Source organism: Stegodyphus dumicola, chromosome 3 (genome assembly GCF_044657685.1).
Source record: "Stegodyphus dumicola isolate Sdum_Otavi_A_Nest chromosome 3, ASM4465768v1".
In the NCBI taxonomy this organism is placed as follows: domain Eukaryota; kingdom Metazoa; phylum Arthropoda; class Arachnida; order Araneae; family Eresidae; genus Stegodyphus; species Stegodyphus dumicola.
In genome coordinates, this window is record NC_140770.1 from 153,796,720 (window position 1) to 153,812,995 (window position 16,276).

Genomic DNA, 16,276 nt, shown 5'->3' on the forward strand with positions numbered 1-16,276 from the left:
GGCTGTTTTTAAATGTTACAGTAATAACCAACACATTTAATGTTCTTCATGATTTCTTAATATGCTTCTATAAGGAGCGTTTTGTTGCATTTTGAGAAACATTGTTTTACATTTTAACGGTGCATTTTATAGAAAATTTTTTATTAAAGAGGGTACTTAATTTGCTTAACTTTTTACGAATTCCAATATAAACATAATATAAATTTTGACGCTGTGACACAAAACGCGATGACAAAGCTTATACTTAAAAAAGTAGAAACAGTTATTAACAGCTGAACAGCTCTTTAATTCTGAGATACCATCTCTTTTTCACCTTCTTTCTTTTCTTTCCTTTCCTCTGCTCTCTCTCTCTCTCTCTCTTCTGATTGAAGTAGTGCAATTCCATTCTTGGTTGCTTCCAGTCACTCTTCAATGACTTTTTTCACATACCATCTGCAAACGCTTAATTCTAGATATTGTTTCAATGAGGGCGGATACCTTAATGGGTAGAAAACTTCCTCTTTTACTATATCTTTCAGGTATGAACTGTCCTTCAACTTTATTTTCATTCCATATTTCGACAACGAGATTTTCAACTAATCGAAGATGATGAAAATTCTAGGCTTTTCATCTTCGTCAGGTATTATTCTAGAAATTTACTTTAAGTAAGATTTAAACGATACTGATTGTTAGAAAAAACAATAATAAATAAAAATAACAAAACTTATGTCTATATCTTTAGACAATTGAGATTCTATGATTGAAATTCGAGTTCACAGAAAAATAGAGCTCACATAACACACCCTTTGTGCGCATAAGTTAGTTACTGAAAGCAGTTACATAGTACAAAAGTAGTACATAAATTAGTACATAAGTTAGCTACTGAGAGTACATAAGTTAGTTACTGAGAGTACATAAGTTAGTTACTGAGAGTACATAAGTTAGTTACTTGAGAACTTAGCTAGTCGTCGATATTGAAACATTTGTTGGGATATTCAGTCTAAGGATTCAAACTCGAAACGGGACTTTAACCTTTCAGAAACCTTAGTTAATCTGGCATAGGAGCTAAGAATATAGAGTTTCTAATGCCTCAGTAGGAATATCTTATAGATTCGCTTCGAAAGGCATCCAACAGAGTATCCTTAAAGGGAAGGAGTGAGTGACAGGGGACGTAGGCACCATTCCTCTACCATTGTGGTTAATCGGTTTAGCTCAACATCCACCATTCTCTAGAGATACCACCTTGTGAAATCGAGAGGAGTCACATATGGGCCTCGCCCCGACCGCTGAGACACAGCGCCTAAAACATTCCCACTGCTGCCTATTAAACCTCGGTGGCCACTGGGAATTGTTTTGATGTTGATCATAAATTACATATAATGTGATATGCATATTAAATATGAATAATTGGATAAAATTTAAAAATGCATAAAGTACTAATGCAGGAAAGTTACATACAGTATAGTCCTACACACATAGGTACTTAATAGTTCTATAAACATGAAGTATATAGTAGACCTATACACATAAAATGCATAATAATGCTATACACATAAAGTACTTAATATATAAATAATCCTATGCATATAACTGTTGCATCTAAGTCGATCCTAAGATGTTGGTGCACTTGACACGAATCTGTGTTTAGGTCTAATAGTTTATTAATTAACTGTGTAAATATTTGTTTCTAAGCAGGTTCGTATATAATATTTGCTTCTAAGCTGTACATAATACTAGACACAATACTTGACATAATGGTAACTAATACTTGACATAATACAATATTAAATACATACTTGACATAATGGTAGCTAATACTTGACATAATACAATATTAAATACATACTTGACATAATGGTAGCTAATACTTGACATAATACAATATTAAATACATACTTGACATAATACAATACTGTCTTAATACTTCCTAATATTTGACAGTAATGCCTAATATAATATTTTCTTCTAAGACTGACTTCTAAGAAAGTCCTGAGATATAAGTGCACTTGACACAGATCTGTGCCTATATCTGATAGTTTGTTCATTACCTTTGTAACTTCCCTGCCTATGTGTCTTTTTTTGATCATATAATTACTAAATTTAAAGGGAAGGAAGCCAATCCCACAGAATGTGCATAATAGGGAGCACGTTTGTTCCCACTTATGTAGCAAATTTCATGATGACATTTTTCAGTACGGCGGCGAATAGATAATTAGAACATTGCTGATTTCAGGATTTAAGGAATTAAACTAACTGTCCATGAGCATAATTCAAGAAAAGGGTAATTCATTCTAGATGACTGTGGTCAGTTTGCTGTTTTTAAATTTGTTTACCATACATGCGGAAGTGCTAAAATATTCGTTTAATATGCATATTTGGAATTATCACGCTAACAGAATTTAATTTCATCTGCATCCGGTTAAGAAAGAGAGATTTAAATCCAGTGTAGGATAGTACTGGATTGTGTTCTTTGTATTTTGAATAATCAGCAGTTACAATGTATTGGCAAATCTTCTTGCTTATTGATAAAAACTTTGAATTTCTTTGTGTTCCTGAAGATTCCGGTTACAAATATATTTTAATTAAATTTTTGCTGTCTGTCTAATTTTTAATTTTAATTTATTTAATATGCTGGCCAGTGAAAAATATCGTCAAAAAGAACGGTCTAACCAAATGATGGCCAAGTAGATGTGATGTTTAGGCAACACTTTAGAAGAACACGTAACAGTTACGATCTGGGTAAATGTAGCAAAACGAATGTATCACTTTTTTCCTTTTATCATAGCAGCTGTTTGTGTTCTAAATGAGTTATCATTAAACCTATTTTGGCTTTTATTCCTTTTTTTAAAACCATAGAGGCAGAAATATTTTGCAGAAGACTAAATACCACTTTGCTTTCAAGGATCAGTTATTCTTTTTGCTGTACTTCGATTTAAATATAATAATCAGAAAGCGAAATTTTTGACACAAATATAAATATAAATTTATGAAAACAAATGAAAGAATGAAAAATTAAGACTTTACATAGAATTATCTATTAACTGCTAGACATTTCATTCGCTGGGAAATTCATCCACTGTCTGTGTTGATCAATGAAGCTACAACCGCACAGCAAGGTATCATTAATGGAGTCTAATTAATATCATCTGCCTCATCAACGCGTTGCCTCATTGCAACAGATATTTCACACTGTTCGCGTGTGCTGCTGGAGGCACCGACACAGATTAAATTACGCAAATTGATGCATACAAATGTGCTGTCACTTCTGGTGCGTATGTTAGTTATAGCGTTCAGGCCTCACTTTGAGTTCTATGTCCTTCCCTGAATGTAATTTGCTTCGCCAATTATGATTTTATTTTTATCTTTAATAAAAAAGATATTCTTTCCTTTGTAGCCTGCCAGCAGGATAAATATGCTTTTAAATCAGCTTTGCTTACACATATGCATTATGTAATTTTATGTTTATGAAAAACATTTCATAATTTTCGCTTATTTTGAGCAAATTTTTAATCAAATCTGTGTTTATTGTATATGCTGTCTCGATTCTAAGAACACCAACGATAATTGCCGTGCATTTGTTCCTATCAGCAGAAGCTCTTACAGCGACTCAAAAAATAAGTAAATAAATAAATCATATTGTTACGAATTTAGTATTTAAAAAGCTAATATTAGTTCAATTATAAATTAAATGGTTTTATTTCTCGCGCAGTGCAGCGCGTGACGAATATTAAAAGAAAGCTAAGCCGGAAAATTGAAAATACAAGAGCGCGTGCATTAAATAAATAAATATCTCTTTTTGATTTCGTGAAAGTACCGGAAAATTCTAGCGCGTGATTTTAAAATCTTATAAAAGGAGGAAAACATCTCAGTTTGTAGCAGTTGCTTAGTTTGTTGTTGCTTAGAAAACTGCTCTTGTTGATTGTAGCGAATTCGCGGATTAGCTTTCTTTAGCTGTTTTAAATTACGTTCTATTGGACATTTGAGTAGTTAAAAGATAACTACTGTGAGATAATACTGCATGATAATTTGAGAAAATTTAAGCATTTTTGTTGTGATAATAATAAATTTTTGTTCATTTTTCATCGGACTTGTGCATTCATTTCATAACGAACCCGTACGCACGCAACAATTTTTTACGAATTTAGTATTTAAAAAGCTAATGTTAGTTCAATTATAAATTAAATGGTTTTATTTCTCGCGCCAGTGCAGCGCGTGACGAATATTAAAAGAAAGCTAAGCCGGAAAATTGAAAATACAAGAGCGCGTGCATTAAATAAATAAATATCTCTTTTTGATTTCGAGAAAGTACTGGAAAAATTTATTATTATCACAACAAAAATGCTTAAATTTTCTCAAATTATCATGCAGAATTACAAAATCTCACAGTAATTATCTTTTAACTACTCAAATATCCAATAGAACGCAATTCAAAACAGCTAAAGAACGCTAATCCGCTAATTCGCTACAATCAACAAGAGCAGTTTTCTAAGCAACAACAAACTAAGCAACTGCTACAAACTGAGATGTTTTCCTCCTTTTATAAGATTTTAAAATCACGCGCTAGAATTTTCCAGTACTTTCTCGAAATCAAAAAGAGATATTTATTTATTTAATGCACGCGCTCTTGTATTTTCAATTTTCCGGCTTAGCTTTCTTTTAATATTCGTCACGCGCTGCACTGCGCGAGAAATAAAACCATTTAATTTATAATTGAACTAACATTAGCTTTTCAAATACTAAATTCGTAACAATATATTGTCTTCAACTATTGTACTGCACACCGCAGATTCAATGTTGATTCTTCCAATATCATCCAAAAAACATCTTCCTTTCAGGACTCAGATTTTTTCAAGGCTTTCTATATCTCTACATATAATAAAAGAAAGAGTCTGTCTGTGTGTGTGTGTCTTTTGTTCTCGCTGCACGTAAGCTAATAGACCCACGGCTACGAAATTTGGTACATAGGTGCATCTAGACAAGAGCCAGTGCACCTCGAAGCGATGTTTTCGAAATTCGAATTAGAATATTTTTTATTTTATGTTTTGTGACGAAATCGCGTCATTTTGAAACATAATGGGCTATAGGAATGCGAGATTTTACTCTACACACCCCATTTTCACATCGTCATGAAACGTAGGCACTTAGCTATTTCAAGAACTTAAAATAAATTTCGTGTTTCAATAAATCGATTAAATACGAATTTATTTAACAAAGGGAGCTTAACACATTTTCAACGGGATTTTTTCAACGGGATGTACAGTTTTTACTTCCTTGTACGAAGTAAAAAGGAAGTATTGTAATCGCGAAAAGTTTCAGGCAGTATATTTCAACGAAAATATCCATTTTGTCCGCTATCGAATGCAATTTAACGATGTTTTTGTATGATATCTGTACGTAAGGACAGAATAAAATACTCTTTTCCTTCAAAAAATTATAAAACTGCTTTAAAATTAATTCTGAAGAGAATTTTTCGTGACGTCTGTACGAACGTACGTACGTATCTCGCAAAACTCAAAAACGAGTAGCCTCAGACCGTTGAAATTTTGTATATAGGACTGCTATAACATGTAGATGTGCACCTCGTATTTTGAATGCAATCGGCCGCACCAAACGTATATAAATATATTTATATATATATCCACTCTGTTACCCGGCTCAGTGATCTCAGTTTCTTTACTCTTATATGTTTGTAAATTGTACATTTTTTGCTTTAAAAATGATTGTATTATGTTGTTTTTATCTTCCGGTTAAGGTTTTTATGCCTTTAGTAAATCTGTATGCAATATTTTTAGAATTATCAACAATTTTAAAGTCGTCTAAGTGCCGCTAAACCTTTTTTTTTATGGCGGCCATTGATGTTTACATTTGAAACAGGAGACTAGTGGATTTGTTCCCAATCTAGTGAAACTTAGCTTCGCAACAACAAAGATAACGCATTCATTTATTATTGTCAATTAAATCATGCTTAATCCTTTCTGGAATTTTTTCGAGGAAATAAGCGTTTAAGATTTACTTCGTAATTTTTAATATAGATATTTTGAGTTTTTATGTATTTTTGCCTTCTCGCGAAGTGAGAACTGAATTAATTAAATGAGAAATACTCAATCGTCTGTGAAAAACTGTTTCTTTTTTGCTTTGTTTGCTTAATTTCTTTTATACATCATTCTAGCTTTATTATAGTATTTGAATAGAACATGTGGCAACGATTAGATAATTTTATTCTTTTAATGATATAAATTTTGTGCATTATGAGTTATAATATGAATGAAATATATAAGTTAACTGTTATATAATTATTGAATTATATAACAGTCAACTTAGTTTCCGTTATATAATTATTATATAAGTTAACTGTTATATAATTATTAATACTGTTAAGTGAATCTAGCGCCAGAGTGTCGCTATGGTAAACAAATAGTAGAGTGAATTTTAAAGAATGCATTCATTCTATTGTGGTTTATGCGCTGTCGGCGAAGTAGATTTAATTCAATCCAATAAGTTTAAATGAAATGCAAGAAAAATGCGTATAATTTAATATTCCGTACAAGGAAGTCATGTGGTGTACACATCAGACTTTTTTTTATTTGATTTTTGGACACGTTAAACTTTCATCCTTGCGACTGCTTTTACAAAAAGAATTTTGGAAAAATGATAATATTTTGTATTTTTAAACATTTTATTAAATGAAGCTTTCGAGTGCACTTCTCACATCTCACATCTTTAAAAAAAATGATTTTGGCAAAAATTTTCCTGTCTCATTGTTGTTGATAGATTTTTGATGAAATCGCATCATTTTGAATAGTTTCATTCTGTTAGAAATTGGGAAAAATTTTTCATCGTATTTCTTATGTCACTGTTTTTAAGAGATTGGCATATTTCATTGTCATTTATATATATATATATATATATATATATATATATAATACATTTTTGATGATTTTTTTAAGTTGTTCTGCAAAATAAAATTCTGCGCGGAATTTTATGTTTTTTGAGTTGCTTTCATGTTAATTTTTGCTTATTTCACTGTTTGTAAGATATTGAAAAGTTTTGCATGATTTTTTTTCTTCAACGGATAGTTAGTTAATTTTTATTAGGATAATTAATATTTGTATTAAGGAATGTAGCTTATTTCATTGTAACTTTTTTCTTGAAAATATAAGGTAAAATATCGTTAATTATACTTTGCTTTTTAGAATTTTTTGTTTTTTGTATTCTTTTATGTTATTTATTGCTCATTTCACTGTTTTTAAGATATTGAAAAGTTTTGACCGATTTTTTTTTAGGAAACAATGTTCTTAACCTCCTTTATACCATTTGAGCTCTTAGGAGTTTGCAAAGGGAAGTTGGTTAATTTATTTATTAGGATAATTAATATTTGTATTAAGGGATATTGCTTATTTCATTGTAATTTTGTTATATGTGATAACTTTTTTTATGAAGTTGTTCAGCAGAGTACAATTCTACGCAGTTCTTAAATTTAACGTTTGGTGTTCCCTTCAGCCATTTTCCTGTACATTTAAAAGCCAGACGAAGGCTGGCAGCGAAGCTTCTAGTTTTCAATAAAGTCTCTCTCTCTGGATCAGTCAATGATTTGATTTCTAATTGATTTTTAAACTCTCCTTAAAACAGATAATTGTTTTATTCCATTTTCACTCTGTTGCTAGGATGAATTGCCTTATTTATTTTCCTCGCTTTTTTGCCATTATTTTTAAAGGATAATGTGGTTATTTATAAGCATGTTCTCGAAAATTCATCAAGCTCTCTTTCGGTTTATGGTATTTATCTTTCATTTAGTTACAGATGAAAAAGACCGTAATGTTGAATAGAAAGTCTGCTAAAGTTAACTCTAAGCTAATTTTCGCTGGTTTTCTCAGAGTCAATTTTAATTTGCGATTCATTCTTTCTGTCAAACAGTTATGCGAACTTGTTATTCAAGACTAGTCTATTTTACTAAATATGCTTTATTATTTAGGTTAAAAATTTATGATTTATTATTTAAAAAAAATCTGTTTATGAAGCATATTTTTTCTGACTGTCATAGTTAAACATAAAATAATTCCACTTTTAATCGAAAACAAGCTAAGAATTATTAATTCTTTGAACAAAGATGAGACATCAAGGGCTTTAGCTGAGAATTATAATGCAAGAAAATTAACAAATACGGATTTTTTATTTCTATCATTTTGTTAAAAAGTATAATTAAATTCAAACATGACAAATAATTTAATAACACCAAAATAGGAATTAAACATAACAATAGGGATTAAAAAAACATAACAATAGGGATTAAAAAAATTGAATAATACTTAGAAGAAAATTTTTTAGTTATATATGGTATAACTAAATAGAAATTTTCCTTCAGTAACGAAACAAAGAAGTAAATAAGTAAGTAAATAACGTAATGGTCAAAAACAGATAGCGTACTTGAAATACTGATTTATTTTAATTATAAAAATCTGGAATTTAAATGTCCACGGGAGCTCAATGGGGTATCAACGTGAAGTGTCCAATCAAGTCCACATGCCTTCGAGTAATTGATGCATTATTGTAGTATTAAAAGTACCTACGTTTTGTTTACAGTTTGCAGATGCGTTCTGTTATTATTTACAGGACTATACCTTCAATTACGAATTTCTTATATACTCTTAATATAATGAATATTTTAACAAATTAATCTATATATCGTATTTCCTCCCATATACATAGTTCTTCCTTGTAAGTAGAGAAGTACTGAAATCGTCAAAAATTTTGGGTATCATATTTCAATGCAAATATTCTTTTTTACACTCTGGAATCCATCTGAGCAATCCTTTTGCGCGACATCGCTACTTACAAACAGAATAAAAATCTCTTTTTTTCCAAAATGGATTTAAAATGGATTCAGAACAGATTGTTTTTTCGTTACGTCTGTATGTACTTATATATGTAACTCAAATAACTAAAAAATGAGGAGTCTCAGAATGTTGAAATTTTGTGTAGTGATAGTGATAGTGACGGAGGACGTGGCCACCATCCCTTTACTATTAAGTTAATTAGCATATAGGGCCACGTCCGCCCTTATACAGAGTAACGCCAGAGAGGCCACATGGGAGGCTTGCACAGGGCGCCCAAACCCAACGCCTGGATCATCCGGTTGGCAGTTCCGCGAACCAAATGCCACCGGGTTGACACCCGTCCAAAGTGCCTCGGTCCAGTGATTTTTGAATCTTCAAGAATAGCATTGTACATGGCTAAACAAGGGCAGATATACATTAGTAGTTATTTACATGCTTCTGTTAATACATATTTGCTGACATGCAATCCAGCACTGTTACATACATATACTTTCTAAATACCTACATGACATTACCTTAATTTGCTTTGGAATAATAAGACAGAGCTAGTATATACACCTAGCACAATAAAAATAAAATAATAATAATAATAATAATAATAATAATAATAATAATAATAACAAACATTAGGACACGCTTGCCCACACTATATACACACATCGCAGACATACCTAGATTACTTATGCTTGAATGATACTGATTTACATTGAAATTTGCTGACATACTGACCAGTTATATATACACATGGCATAAGTCTGGACCCATGTCCATTAGCTTATCAATTATATGAGTAATTCTGTTGGTCTGGTGTCGCTGCTTGACCATAAATCTGTTGAATGCCTCCCTGTTCGTCTGCGGGAACGGAATGTGCATTCCCTCCGTGAGAGGACATTCATGAACGTAGTGTTCTGCTGTGCCCAGATCGCAGCCGCAGCACTGATCCGAATTGGAGATTCCAAATCTCTTGTTATGGAAAATTCTTATGTATTTTTTGTTGTGTATAATTATTGCGTCTTATTTTACTGTGCATAATGTATTCTTAGTTATTATAATATTTTACTGTGATTAATGAATTTATATTGAGCTTATTTTAAATTAATGTATAATATTTAATATTGTTAAACTTTACGGCAAAGCTCCTTTAAGTTTGGCAGAATTGTGTTACAGTTAAAAGGGCGCGGGTGTATTTCCGTTTCTCACGATTCGGCTTCCTTGGAGGTTAGAGGTCACTGTCCAGCTGCATTTTCCCTTTTTTTCGCGGGGTTTGAAAACACGTGTTTTTCTCGTTCAGAGGCGAATAGTTCTAAGGGGCAGCGATTTTTTGACAGAGTTATAGGTTGGAAACATTCTTCTGTTGCGTGGGAAAGAAAGGGTCTGTCATCTTGTTGAAAGTTCTGAATTTCTGAGAATTTCAGTGGCGATTTATTTCCTTTCTTCTAATTGGCGAAAGGGAGTCCATTTTCCTTAAGATTGGCTAAATTTTTTAATTTTAGTGTAGTTTGAACCAATAGTAATTTTGAGGCGTTTCTTGGTGTGTGTAAACCGAGGTTTCTTAAGCCGTTGCACGGAAGGCAGGAGGGGATCTTTTGGACTGAAAAGGAGATTTTTAGAGAAGACCCTTTTAGCAGTTTTTTTTTTTTTTTGGAGCCTTAGAGGGTCCGAGACAGTGTGGGTGCTCGACATGTTTGACGGCGGCAATTCTTGCGGCCTATTATTTTCAATTTCGTCGCTGAGATTTCTTTTTCCCATTTGTGGAACAGTCTGAACTGCTCGTTCGTGCTGGAGTATCTATTTTGCTTTAGAAAAGATGGAAATATGGAAAGTCGTCATCGCCTGAGGTCTGCTTTGGTCTTTTGTCTCCAGTTTTGACCTCTTTCTCTTATCTTCAGTGGAACTTCGAAAACGGGAAGATGATTGAGTGAAAGTGCTGTTTAACGGAGGAATTTGAAAACTTTAAACTGGGACTATGAAAAGGCTCCGGTTCCGGAAAACAACGATGAAGATTTGGCAGTTATTGTTTCGGGATTTGTAATTTAGATAGGGGCAGCTCCCTGAGTCTCTCAAAGGTGATACGGCGATTTCGTGAGTGACTTTTTAATTTTCATTGGTGTTTTATTTTGATGCATAATCCTTTTAAATTTGGAAATGTTTAATACTAAGGCAAGAGTTGATATGTTAAGTAGATAAAAATTGAATATTTTTACCAAATTTCTAGATGAGATAGTAATTTTTTATTTAATGTTTAATAGTCAGAAGTCAATTGAACTAATTGGAGGAAGTGAATCTTTGTTTTAATGTTTAAGTGCTATGTTCAGTATGTTTTATTCTAAATTAGTTTTTTAAATGAATTTAATCTTCTTGAGTTCCTGCTTAAAATGATTAAGAACTGTGACGTGTTTCACGATGATTTTTGTATTAATGGATAAATGTTAAATATGAGATTGATATGAAAAAAAAAAAAAAAAAAAAAAAAAAACTGTGAGTAACTTTAAAGGATTTTGTAGGAGTAGTCTGGCCAGCTATCTTAAATTATAATGTGTGGGAATTTTCAATAAATGTGTTTATTATCTTTAATATTGTATGTTTTTTTTGTGTGTGTGTATTAATTGTGGTCTACTGTAGGTCACCCATGTGATCCTTACGGAAACATGGTTTTTCAACCGAACCTGGGTAATTATATTGCGGTAGTAGAAAAAATCAGTTTTGTGTTGGTGACTATACGATCCGTTTACTGAATTTGTTTTGATTTGATGAGTAAACTTCTTAATTGGGAGATTGTATCTTTCCCTGTTGTTTGAAGAGTTCTGTGTGGTATTTGAAATGTTAAAGGTTTAAGGCTATCTCTAGATTTTGTATTGAAATTTATGTGTTTTCAGGTTGGAGATATAAATTAGTTTTAATTTAGTGAGAGATAGCGTGTTAAAGATTTTGTTGTGGAAGTGCATTTTCGAATTTTGTTTTTGTCAATTAATCGTGATTCTACCAAAACACCAGGGGGGATATATTTCTTTGATGTCTCTTAGATTTTAAAAGTTTTGATTATTGTATGTACAACTTTAGTAGTTTAGTAGTTTAGAGTAGTTTTTTTTTTTTTTTTTTTTTTTTTTTTTTTTTGTGTGTGTGTGTGTGTGTGTATGTGTGTGTCGCGGCACCAAGGAGTCAGCTTTAAAGAGATAAAAGTTAAATGAAAAATATTATTATTTTTTACTACGTAACAAATGGTGCCGTGACCTCGCGACTGGTAGACCACTGTATGTAATTGTGTATTTTTGAATTACGTATTGAATTTCTATTTTGTGTATGCTTATACTGTGTTTTGAGTAGAACTGAATTTTTATGTCTGCGTTTACATAGCTCTCTGACTCACCTTTTACTTAATTTAAAGTAATGTATGGTAATGGAATTTTTCTGAATTCCTTGTGTTAACTGCAATTTTTAATTGTTTGATTTGGTTAGTTCATTTTTTGTGAATTATTTTAATGTCAGAACAATTGTTTGCTTTAATTTAACAGTGAAGTTTTTTTTAAGTTCGTAAATGGTGTTAATGGATTAGGGAATTTGTAGAACAGACTTGGATTAGAAATGTTGATTTTATTTTGAGTACTTGAGTTGCTTTGTTAACTTTAATGAGCGTTAGTTTTGTAAAGTTGCGAGGGACCAGTGATAGTCTGTTTAGAAATTTGACTGAAATTTGTTTTTAGATTTTAGGGAAATGCTTAGATTATCAGCTTGAGTGAAGGTGTTTAGCTTTTGCGTGTGTTCAATTATTCTCTGGTTTTTGTTTGGTTTAATGAGTTGGACAAGTAGTAATTGAGATTCCACCTAATTTCTGAGTTTTGTAGTTTGATGATTAGTGATTACTTTTGGTGAGAAATGATTAAACAGTAGAAGTGTGTAGTATTTTAAGAGAATTTAGAATTGCGAGTTATAAGAATTTTGTGGCAATTTGTTTTGTGAGAATTTTGTGTGACAAGGTAGAATATGGTTGTGTTGTGAAATTTATGAAATTAGGATAATTACTCTTCTTTACTCATTGTGTAGGTGTTCAGGTTGTTTAAATGCTAGTCTGGTGAGGAAATTAATAGTGAGTTGTGTAATATTGTTTTTAACTGTGAGTTAAATTGTTAATGAGTAATCTATTTGATTTTTTTTAGTTTTTATTTTTTGTCACTGGATTTCGGTCCTTGATTGAATTTGTTGCAAACTTATGGTTTTAATTATAATTCGGTATCTGAGTTTTGTGCTGGTTTGGATCATTGGTGTGAAATGAGAATGAATACTTATACGGGAGACTTCAGGTTGCTGGAGCAGGTTTTGTGTGAATTTGACATTATGAGTTTTTTTCATTAGTATTATGCTATGCATTTTCAGTTTATTGCCATTGTTTTAAACTCACAAGACTTCTTGTTGCTTTTATACTTGGGTAGAGACACTGCCAGGTTTCAGTGTAGATTACTTGGAGCTTAGTGTACGCATTTTGTGGAGTTATTGATTTTGAGTTGAGTTCAGTTTATTTTGGAGATTTTGAGTTTTAAAACACTTCCTCCTTGTTTGAGATTTTCACATTTATTCCTTGCAGGTATTTTTGGTAGTCTATTTGGTAGATTTTTTGTGTTTATGCTAAAGTCTGCATCTCACAATTGCAGAGCATGCACTTTTGTCCTGAACAGACTGTTGTCTCGTTTTCTAAATTGGGGTTTTATATGTTTCATTTTTTGTTTACTTTGGGCGTTTTTGTATAGATGTTGCTCAATACTGCATTTTCTCAAATCAGTGCACATTCCCTAAACAGCTTTTGTAGACAAATTTTATGTTTCATACGGTTTAAATTTTAAGGGTATTTTGAACACCTTTTTGTTATTTTGAGATTTTTATATGTGTTCTTTAACTTGCTTCGGTTCGGTCTTGACGTAGCCCTGGTGACAAATTTTTGTCTAGAATTTTTTTTTTTCGGTAATTGATTTATTATTGAGTTTTGATTCCTTACATTTGTCTTGAATTTTCTTTGGCTCATTGAAGATTTTTTTTTTTTAAAGTTCCGAGTTTATTTAGTTGGTTTTCACTCTGTTGGTGGTATGCGCTTGTTGAGAGTTTTCTTAGTTTCGGTTTTAGTGCGTGACTCCATAGTGGTTTGCGTTTAAAGAATTATTCGGCTGGTCCGAATTTTCATTTCCTGGTTCAAGTTAAAATTTCAATTTTTTTTTCCCCTTTTGTTTCTAGTTACGCGCTAGACGTTTTTTGGTTTAGATTTTGGTCAAGTTACTGAATTCCGTTTCTGGAGATTCTCTCTGCGTGTGTGTACTTCCTTTCAGTTCAGAGGTTATTTCTGATAAATTTTTTCTGGTTCTTGTTGTTTGCTTCTGTTGTTGGTTAGGATATTAAATGCTTCTATTTATTTACTCACTAGTTGTTTGGTTGTATCTGGTTATGAGCATTGTGTTACCAAGTTAGTAATTAAAGGTATCAATGACACTTCACTCTTGCTGTCTTTGTAGTTACAAATTGAATTATATTTAAATGTTTTAGTTGAATTTTCTTTTTCGTTGGTTTAAGTGTAGGTAAATTTTTAATAGTTGTGTGTACTTATCACTGTTCTCCGTGACTACTTCCAGGTGTGTAATAATATTCTGCAGTTGTGCATAATTTTTGTGTAATTATTAAGGTGTGGGTAGAAAAATTTTGTTTTTCAAAATTTTTCTTTTTCCGTACCGTGGGGGAATTGTTATGGAAAATTCTTATGTATTTTTTGTTGTGTATAATTATTGCGTGTTATTTTACTGTGCATAATGTATTCTTAGTTATTATAATATTTTACTGTGATTAATGAATTTATATTGAGCTTATTTTAAATTAATGTATAATATTTAATATTGTTAAACTTTACGGCAAAGCTCCTTTAAGTTTGGCAGAATTGTGTTACAGTTAAAAGGGCGCGGGTGTATTTCCGTTTCTCACGATTCGGCTTCCTTGGAGGTTAGAGGTCACTGTCCAGCTGCATTTTCCCTTTTTTTCGCGGGGTTTGAAAACACGTGTTTTTCTCGTTCAGAGGCGAATAGTTCTAAGGGGCAGCGATTTTTTGACAGAGTTATAGGTTGGAAACATTCTTCTGTTGCGTGGGAAAGAAAGGGTCTGTCATCTTGTTGAAAGTTCTGAATTTCTGAGAATTTCAGTGGCGATTTATTTCCTTTCTTCTAATTGGCGAAAGGGAGTCCATTTTCCTTAAGATTGGCTAAATTTTTTAATTTTAGTGTAGTTTGAACCAATAGTAATTTTGAGGCGTTTCTTGATGTGTGTAAACCGAGGTTTCTTAAGCCGTTGCACGGAAGGCAGGAGGGGATCTTTTGGACTGAAAAGGAGATTTTTAGAGAAGACCCTTTTAGCAGTTTTTTTTTTTTTTTTTTTTTTTTTGGAGCCTTAGAGGGTCCGAGACAGTGTGGGTGCTCGACATGTTTGACGGCGGCAATTCTTGCGGCCTATTATTTTCAATTTCGTCGCTGAGATTTCTTTTTCCCATTTGTGGAACAGTCTGAACTGCTCGTTCGTGCTGGAGTATCTATTTTGCTTTAGAAAAGATGGAAATATGAAAAGTCGTCATCGCCTGAGGTCTGCTTTGGTCTTTTGTCTCCAGTTTTGACCTCTTTCTCTTATCTTCAGTGGAACTTCGAAAACGGGAAGATGATTGAGTGAAAGTGCTGTTTAACGGAGGAATTTGAAAACTTTAAACTGGAACTATGAAAAGGCTCCGGTTCCGGAAAACAACGATGAAGATTTGGCAGTTATTGTTTCGGGATTTGTAATTTAGATAGGGGCAGCTCCCTGAGTCTCTCAAAGGTGGTACGGCGATTTCGTGAGTGACTTTTTAATTTTCATTGGTGTTTTATTTTGATGCATAATCCTTTTAAATTTGGAAATGTTTAATACTAAGGCAAGAGTTGATATGTTAAGTAGATAAAAATTGAATATTTTTACCAAATTTCTAGCTGAGATAGTAATTTTTTATTTAATGTTTAATAGTCAGAAGTCAATTGAACTAATTGGAGGAAGTGAATCTTTGTTTTAATGTTTAAGTGCTATGTTCAGTATGTTTTATTCTAAATTAGTTTTTTAAATGAATTTAATCTTCTTGAGTTCCTGCTTAAAATGATTAAGAACTGTGACGTGTTTCACGATGATTTTTGTATTAATGGATAAATGTTAAATATGAGATTGATATGAAAAAAAAAAAAACTATGAGTAACTTTAAAGGATTTTGTAGGGGTAGTCTGGCCAGCTACCTTAAGTTATAATGTGTGGGAATTTTCAATAAATGTGTTTATTATCTTTAATATTGTATGTTTTTTTTTGTGTGTATTAATTGTGGTCTACTGTAGGTCACCCATGTGATCCTTACGGAAACATGGTTTTTCAACCGAACCTGGGTAATTATATTGCGGTAGTAGAAAAAAAATCAATTTTAGTGTTGG

General features: G+C 32.0%; 1 protein-coding gene across 7 annotated transcripts in view; it reads left to right on the forward strand.

Moving 5' to 3' along the window:
* The window catches only part of LOC118188177 (uncharacterized), a 728,837-nt gene that overhangs the window by 541,089 nt on the left and 171,472 nt on the right, over positions 1-16,276 (forward strand). The gene's annotated exons all lie outside the window — the stretch shown is intronic.